The sequence below is a fragment of the Vicia villosa genome, linkage group LG3 (assembly GCF_029867415.1).
Source record: "Vicia villosa cultivar HV-30 ecotype Madison, WI linkage group LG3, Vvil1.0, whole genome shotgun sequence".
NCBI lineage: Eukaryota > Viridiplantae > Streptophyta > Magnoliopsida > Fabales > Fabaceae > Vicia > Vicia villosa.
Genome location: NC_081182.1, coordinates 565,800 through 574,025, shown reverse-complemented (window position 1 = coordinate 574,025; position 8,226 = coordinate 565,800).

The following is an 8,226-nucleotide window of genomic DNA, read 5'->3' as shown; positions in this document are numbered from 1 at the left end:
CAATGACCCGAAAACCCCATCGATCTAGGTTGATGCACCTGCTGACAACGCAAGTGTTCCTAATGAGTTTGGAGGACCCCGTATGACTTATCGGTGTTACCTCTTTATCACGACCATGCTCCCAAACATGTGCGAACATAGAGGAAAAACTCAACTGTATTTATTCTTGGAAAACATGTGTTATAATATTCAAAGTTTCTGACAATAATTTTTCTGTAGTATCATGATTTCCTCAAGAATAATGATTTGTTGATATGATGCATCTATCTGGATTGCGAGACTTATGCAAGACCGATTATACTAATATTAACCATGGAATAATGTCAATGTTCATTGAGAGATATCATTTTGAAATGTCATGTTTTCATCTTTCATATGATGAGATGTACATCACACTAGGCATGTCAATGTAAGCGACGATGCCATGAATGCTTTTAAGTTGGAGAATGCTTCCTCTCACTCATTCGTCTATATGAACTTCTCTTTCTTCTTCAAAGGGGAAAAGAAATGGAACACCTTGTCACCTGCATAAGAAAGGAAATGAATGGGATAGGCCGGTTAGGCGCCCTATAAGTTGTTGAACTTCTTTAATATAGGATGTGCTTCTCATGTTGATGATGGCTTGACATTTTTATGGATTCACTTTTATCCATTTCTTAGTTAACATAAATCCCGAGAAATTTCCCTCATGTATACCAAAAGAGCATTTTGCAGGTTTAGGCATAAGTGATATCTCATTTATTCCAAAATATCTTCTAGATCTGCATAATGGTTTTCCTCAGTGATTTCTTCACGGTCATATCATCAATATAGAATTCTAAGTTTATCCCTATTTGTTTTGAGAATACATCATCTATAAGCCTTTAGCAGAAGGTGTATGTGTTTTTCAGTTCAAAAGGAATGACATTGTAGTAGTTGTCATGATTGAACATGAATGTTGCCTTGGGCACATCCACGAGATCCATCTTAATCTAATTGTAGCTAGAACAGGCGTCCATAAAAATTTAGGTATACTTAACCTCTGTTATAAAGCCGACATTTCTTAGTAGGGGTGTAATCAGTTTGGTTTGAACCAATTTTTTGTCAACAAATGTTTGAATCGATAATATCTCCATCAGTTTGGTTTGGTTTGATTTTAGAATTTTTAAAAATGGAAACAAACCAAACTAATCGATTTAGTTTGGTTTGGTTCGGTTGATCGATTTACATCACTCTTTTTTTCCAAATATTATATAAATTTGTGTAATATTCGCTTTCATGTTTTTTCAATATATTTTCTACTATTATTTTTTTAAATAATATTGTTTATAAAATAATATTGTTTATAAAATAATTTTCATCTATTTTATGAAATAGGGTTTTCAAACAACTTACAAGATGTACTTATTTCATACAAAGCAGTAACAAATAAAACACAATAATCACAATAAAAGATTTCTAACATAGAAATTACGACGCTTCACACCTCAAATACACATCAAAACTATTTTATACCAAGACTATAAGAAATTTCGTTGAAGAAGAAGCAAATATATTAAAAAAAGACGAAAACTAACCAAGAGAAATTGAAACACGAAGAAGGATAACTATAGCCATTAATTCAGTTCATGTGGTTTTACGGTTCCTAAAAACTAAAATTGAGAACTGAACCAAACCACATTGTTTTGCTTTTTTAACTGAACAAGAAAAATAGGTTTTTTTTCTTTGGATTGTCGGTTTAATCAGTTTTTTCTGATTTATACACCCATATTCCTTAGAATTTGAACCTCTTCATCAACAAATGCTCTATTTGCCATGCCCAACTTGCACTTTCTCCAAGAGACTGACTTTACTATGAAATCAAGGGCGAGACAATGACAAACCATTGTGGTATCTATCATTGCCATTTCAGAGGGTACCCAAGTGAACAAGTTTATGTTCCTTCTTAGTAGGGCGACCTACTCGTCTTCTTCAGCATTAAACAGGGAGGCGTGTAACTTGGTGGCTTGATAGTTCAAAGGTCGAATATGGACCTCCTTTAGGCCCTTTGTGGAAGTAATCATTTCTTTTTTCTTCTCTAATTTAAGATCCCAATATTTAGCCTCTATTTCCTACCCGCCTTGTTATGGGGCGTCGATTATGCGACCTGCTCCTTTCTTATTTCCAAGTTGTTCCTATAATATTTTTGGGCGATCTGTTAATCCCCCTAAACCACCCTAACTCGCTCGCAGAGTAACAGTTACTTCATGCTCAAATGGTGGGTGGACGAGACCTTCCTCAACAGGTCAAGGTCGGGCCTCCCTAGGATAACATTGTAGGGTGATGAGGCATCTACTACAATATAATTTTCCTTGACGGTCTTTGCGCTTGACTCCAAATGAAACGTCCTTTCGAGTGTTTTATTGCCTTTCACTTGGTTTTGTTAGCCCGAAAGACCAATTGAAAAGCCTTAGAATGTTTGGATGTCACTTGGGTCAAGTTGGACCCTCTCAAAGGAGTTATAGAACAAGAACTTTATTAAGCTACCAAGGTCAATCAACAACCGCTTTATGTTCCAATTATCATACTATATCGTAATGACCATGAGATGGTTGTTATGAAGGAAGATGTTGATGGCATCCTTATTAGTGAAGGTGATTTTGGATTGTGTCTCCTTCTTCAAGCTTATTTCATGATCAACAGACCTATTTATCCAAGCCTATTGCCAGACTTCTAGCAGGAAGAACTTAATTCTCCACCATTTCCAAAGCCTTATGCAATGGTGTTGATGGTTATATTTGAGCTTTCTTTCTTCCTCCTCATGGGAAGGTGGTGAAAGTAAATAATGAATGATACTAAGTGTGGTCCAAGTTAATTTTACCGAATCCCATGGTAGATGCCAATTGTACTGGAGTCTAGTCACAACTCAAAAATTGTGAGAAAAAAAATCAATTTAAAAAAAAAGGTTAAGTATGTTTTTCGTCCCTATAAAATTACCAAATTTTATTTTTTGTCCCTATTAAAAAATAGCATGTCTTAGTCCTTGCAAAATTATTATGCACGTAGTTTTAGTCCTGTTGTTAAATCAATGTGTATTTTTGAATGATTATTTTGTAGACATGTTGAGAATGCTTTAAAAAAGTTCCTTGACAAAAAAGAAACTCAAAATTTAATTTATAAGTCGAAATTTTCATTACTTTTATCATTATCTTTTGAAATTTAAAAAATTCATATTTAAATCTTCTCATTTAAAAAAATTCTAAACATGTATGAAAAAAATTATTCAAAAATTAAAAAATAATTAAACAGTTTTTAAAATTTTAAAAAATAACAAGGACTAAAATCTCATGAGTAAAAAATTTGTAGGGACTAAAATATATATTTTTTAGGAGATTAAATAAGAAATTTAGAAAAATTAAATCTTTTGGTCAATTTTTTGTAAATCTTTCACTCTATTTTTTTTAATATTAAAAAAAAAATTAAAATTTTGAATAAAACAAGCAGACCAATAATACCAAAGAAAATAATAACAGCATCTCTAAAATAATAATTAATTTAAAATAAATAAGAAGAGTATATCCACTTTAAGATGGAAGTAATAAATATTTGATGGATTCCATTTTGTTTCTAATAAAAATTGTTGAAGTAAAAAAGTGTAAAATTTCACCACTTGCCATTACCTAGTTGCACTAATGCCATAACAAGAAAATTACTAGAACTTCGCTAGGAAATCTAGTTTTTGAAATGGATTTTGGTGTAATGTCATTATCCACGTTTCCTATTAAGTGCAGATCATGATAGTTTTTTCATACATTATCATAAGATCTGTTAGGTTGGAAAATATCAAACCCTTTTCCACCTGTACTTTTTTCTGGATACACTTTGCTTTCATAGAGTCTGCCGGACATGTTTTGAGAATTTAAGTAACAAAAGCACTATTGATAAAGACCGCAATAGCGTCAATCGCTACACCTGCAACCGCATCTGCAACTGCAATTTAAAATCATCTGTATCTAGAGTAGGAACATATATAACGTAACAAAAGTTCTAATTTAATTGATTATGACACAGCATACAGATTAAGTTAAGTCACTACAGTCAAAACCAATTTGAATACTTCAGACAGCTATACCAGTAAAACTATACGTATCAATCGCACAATTATTTATGTTTTCTAAATTAGCAGCTTGAATGAAAAGATTGGTTGATATTTTCAAAACAGGTAAATATGATGGAGACTGTTATAAATTAGATTATATTATGAAGTGAATGTTAAGTAACCACTAACCAGTGATTATTTATGATATAAGATTATGAATATTGGAACATTTGCATGAGCTTTGAAACACAGTTAAGAGAGTTTGATAATTAAATGGTAAACCATGAATCTTTCCAATATCATAACTACCTAACTTTGAAAAAGCAGCAACAATCAAAGGATATACTGCAAATAATTCATCTTTGCCCAGACAAAATCAAATAACGTATGAAACAAGTAATGTAGTTTTTACAAAGAAAGACAAGATTAGTTATAAATCTCAAAACATTTCCATGCTATTGTTTAATCATAATATGAAATCTCTTATCAGTTTTGTCTCTGTATCACACGTACAAAATCATCTGTCTATCTAGCTTACTAAAAAAGTTATAAATTTAATGACAAGATGCCAGTTAGCTTAAGATGCATTAAACTATAAGAATTTCAAAAACTTGAGCATTCAACTAACCCTTTAACTGAAAGTGAGTTGTATCATGGGTAGGAATGATAATGGCGTAATAGTTTCAACTCATTCTATTAAATAAATATGATTATCATATTAAATTTTCAATACTCATTTTAAATAAGTTGGACACTACATGATTAATTCAAAATCTTAAGTCTTCCGTCATGATCTTCACACTTATAAAGCGTTTAACATCAACTTTTTTTATTTACACTCCATATATTTTGGAGATATCTACCAGACGAATAATTCGTATAATCCGTAGTTTTTGAGATTTTGAAATGTATTTGGAAATATCCAAAGATACCATATATTTTCAAGAATATATAATTATGTCAAAAAAATTGTTATTCTTAAAATTTCTTTATTCTTTTTTTAAAGACAAATAAAAATATTCACACATGTTATTTTTAATTTAACAATAAAATTATCAACAAAATAAAATACTTATATTCATTTTTTTTCTCATAGGTTTTGTAACAAAAAGAGATAATTAAGTAAATTTGTTAATGGATATGTGCTAATTGAGTTAAATGAGTGGAAATTATTAATTTAATTTCAATCGCAAACTATATCATTTATTTATATTTATGTATTATTGTAAATAGGTTGTTCATATTCATAAATCAACAATTTTTTAAATAATCAGTGTCGTATTTGATTCAAGATCGGAAAATACAAAACAGAGAAAATTTTAGATTATGCATTATGATGTACCGAGACCTACCAAATAGGTTTTCATAGGTGGTTCCAAGTATTTTGTGTCTTTTACAGATGATTTTTCTCGCAAGGTTTGGATGCATTTCTTGAAGCAAAAATCTGAAGTCTTTATTGAATTCAAGTTATGAAAGGCAGAGTTAGAGAATCAAACAGGCAGAAAATTAAGTATTTACGGTCAAATAATAGGATATATTATACCGGTTTGAAATTCAATGGGTTCTATGAAAAACAAGGTATTCAAAGACATTTCTCAATTCGCAAGACACCACAACAAAATGATATGACAGAGAAAATGAACAGGTCTCTAACTAAAAGGATAAGATGCCTCTTGTTAAATGTTCGACTATCAAAAGGTTTCTAGGCAGAGGTAGTTTTTTATCTACAGGTCACCATAAGGAGCTTAATTCGAAGGGAAGGTTGCATAGAAGGCGTGTACAAATAATCCTATTGATCTTGACAATTTTAAGATTTTTAGGTGTCTTGCTTATGTGCATATATTCAGTGAAAATTGATATAAACTTGATCCAAAGTCGTAGAAGTTTGTCTTCGTCGCTGTGAAGAAATTCAAGTTATGGGATCTAATTAAAAAGAAGAGATGGAAATTAGCATATATGTTGTTTTTATGAGTAATTAATGTCGAAGCAGTCAAATGCACATATGTATCAACATTTGAAAAAGAAACTTCCAGCAAACAGGTGATTCAGGTTATGTTGATCTGCCACCAGTGAATAATATGCAGGTATTTCCTGAACAACAGGAGGAATCAAACTCTGATACTGAAATTGACCATGAACCTGAAGTTTCAAGTGTAATACATGATTATATATAATCTTGTACGAGATGGAGAGAACCGTTGAACCAAACTACAAGAAAGATATCGGTATGGAGACTTATACTCTTCTCTTATTTTATCCTCTCCCTCACCATTTATCTTCCTCCTCTCAACAATCCAAACTCATTCTCTTCTCAATTTTTCAACCCTCCCTCGCCAATTTTATTAAACTCTAAACCTCAACACTCAAAGGTATCAATTTTTATTTTATTTTGTTTAATATTTTTACAGTTTTGTGTTTTCTCTTCTTTCTTTTATGAAGTAATCAAGAAATAGGTCAAAACTAAGGCTCAAGAAGGTGTTCAAGAATTTGATCTAATAAATTTCTTCAATTAAGGTGTGTTCTATTTTTTATTTTTAAAAATAGATATATATTGAGTTTGGGCTGATTGTTTTTTATATATACGTTTATAATTTGTAAATAAAAGTTCAAAAATTTTCTATTATATATATATATATATATATATATATATATATATATATATATATATATATATATATATATATATATATATATATATATGGGTTAAATATCATGTTTTTGGTCTCTATAAAAAAAGTGACACGTTTTGATCCCTATAAAATTATATGCACGTAGTTTTAGTCTCTGCTGTTAAACCAATGTGTATTTTTGTATGATAATTTTGCAGACATGTTTAGAATGTTATAAAAAGTTTTTTGAAAAAAAAACTCAAAATTTGATTTCTAAGTCGAGAATTTTATTATTTTTATCATTATCTTTTAAATTTTCTAAAATTTGATACACAAATATTTTACAGTATTCTAAACATGTACTCAGAAAAATTATTCAAAATTTTAAGAGTTAAAGGGCAATTAAACAATTTTAAAAATAACATGGAATAAACTTTATGCATAAAAAATTTGTAAGGACGAAAATATGTCATAATTTTTAGTAGGAACTAAAAATAAAATTTGAGATATTTATAAAGACCAGAAACATATTTAACCATATATATATATATATATATATATATATATATATATATATATATATATATATATATATATATATATATTATTTTAAAAATAAAAAACTATTAAACCTGGAAATAGTTTTAATATAATTTTGAAAAATAGGAAAAAAAATTGTGTCGTGAATATCACGCCACAAATTTGTGGCGTGTTTTTTACGTGGAAACCAGTTGTCACAAGCGCTCTTGCCTCGTGTTTTTTCACGTCACTAATTTTTTTTTATGACGTCATTTTTGTGTTAGTATCGTGATATTCACGAGGCTAATTACTATTTTTTTTTGTAGTGGATGATAACACTCATACATGACATGCATAGCTACTGCATAATAAAATAAATAAACAACTTTGATTTATGTATGCTTGAACAGACTTTGATTACAACATGCACATCCTAACCGAACTATGAAGCTATCCTAATTGAGACTAAAGTTCGTTTCAAATACCATAAAATAAAATATAATTTTAATCTTAGAAAAAATATGTCAGCACAAGCAGTGGCGGAACTAGGGGTGGCATAGGAAGGCCACGGCCACCCCATTGTTTCTTAAAAAAATAAATTCATATACTCATACCACTTGATAAATGCTGGTGAGAGACAATCTCAATCATATCCAACTGTTGTGGGACAGAATGCTGGTGAGTCAAAAGTTCATCATGAAACAGGTGTACTGCTAGTTTAATCGCCTAGCTTTGTCCTTTGTTTTGTCTCTTTGTTAGTTGTATCTCTTTGAGATAGTGTTGTTCCTCATTGGTTTTTGAATTAATAAAGCTTTATTTTAATTCAAAAATATATATATTTTGTTCATTTAGTTTACATAAGTAGTGATTTAAAAGTATTAGTAAACATTGGAATGTACTATTTTATTGTCCCACACCAATATATACAACTAACTAATTTATCAATAAGAAAAGTCAACCTATATTTTATAGGTTTAATAATAATTTTAGTTTCTCTTTGTTTTTTATTTTGATCCTTTTATTTTAAATACCACTATTTAT